This window comes from Penaeus monodon, chromosome 32 (assembly GCF_015228065.2).
Source record: "Penaeus monodon isolate SGIC_2016 chromosome 32, NSTDA_Pmon_1, whole genome shotgun sequence".
Classification (NCBI taxonomy): Eukaryota; Metazoa; Arthropoda; class Malacostraca; order Decapoda; family Penaeidae; genus Penaeus; species Penaeus monodon.
In genome coordinates, this window is record NC_051417.1 from 4,334,270 (window position 1) to 4,334,508 (window position 239).

The window sequence follows — 239 nt, forward strand, 5'->3', positions numbered from 1 at the left end:
AGTAGTAAACAGAGAGAGTCTTGGAGGGTGGGGCGGGGGTGGGTAGGAGGCGAGTGTGTGAACAGGAGGGGCCAAGGCACGCCAGGGGGGTGCGGGGGATGACACAGGAGGGACTGGCCAGGAGGATGAAAGAAAAGAAACCGCCAAGAAAAAATAAAAATGGGAGTCCTATGGCCAGGCCATCAATGGAGGGGCAGAAGAGAGAGGCACACAAGGGTAGTAAGAGACACGAGAAGACA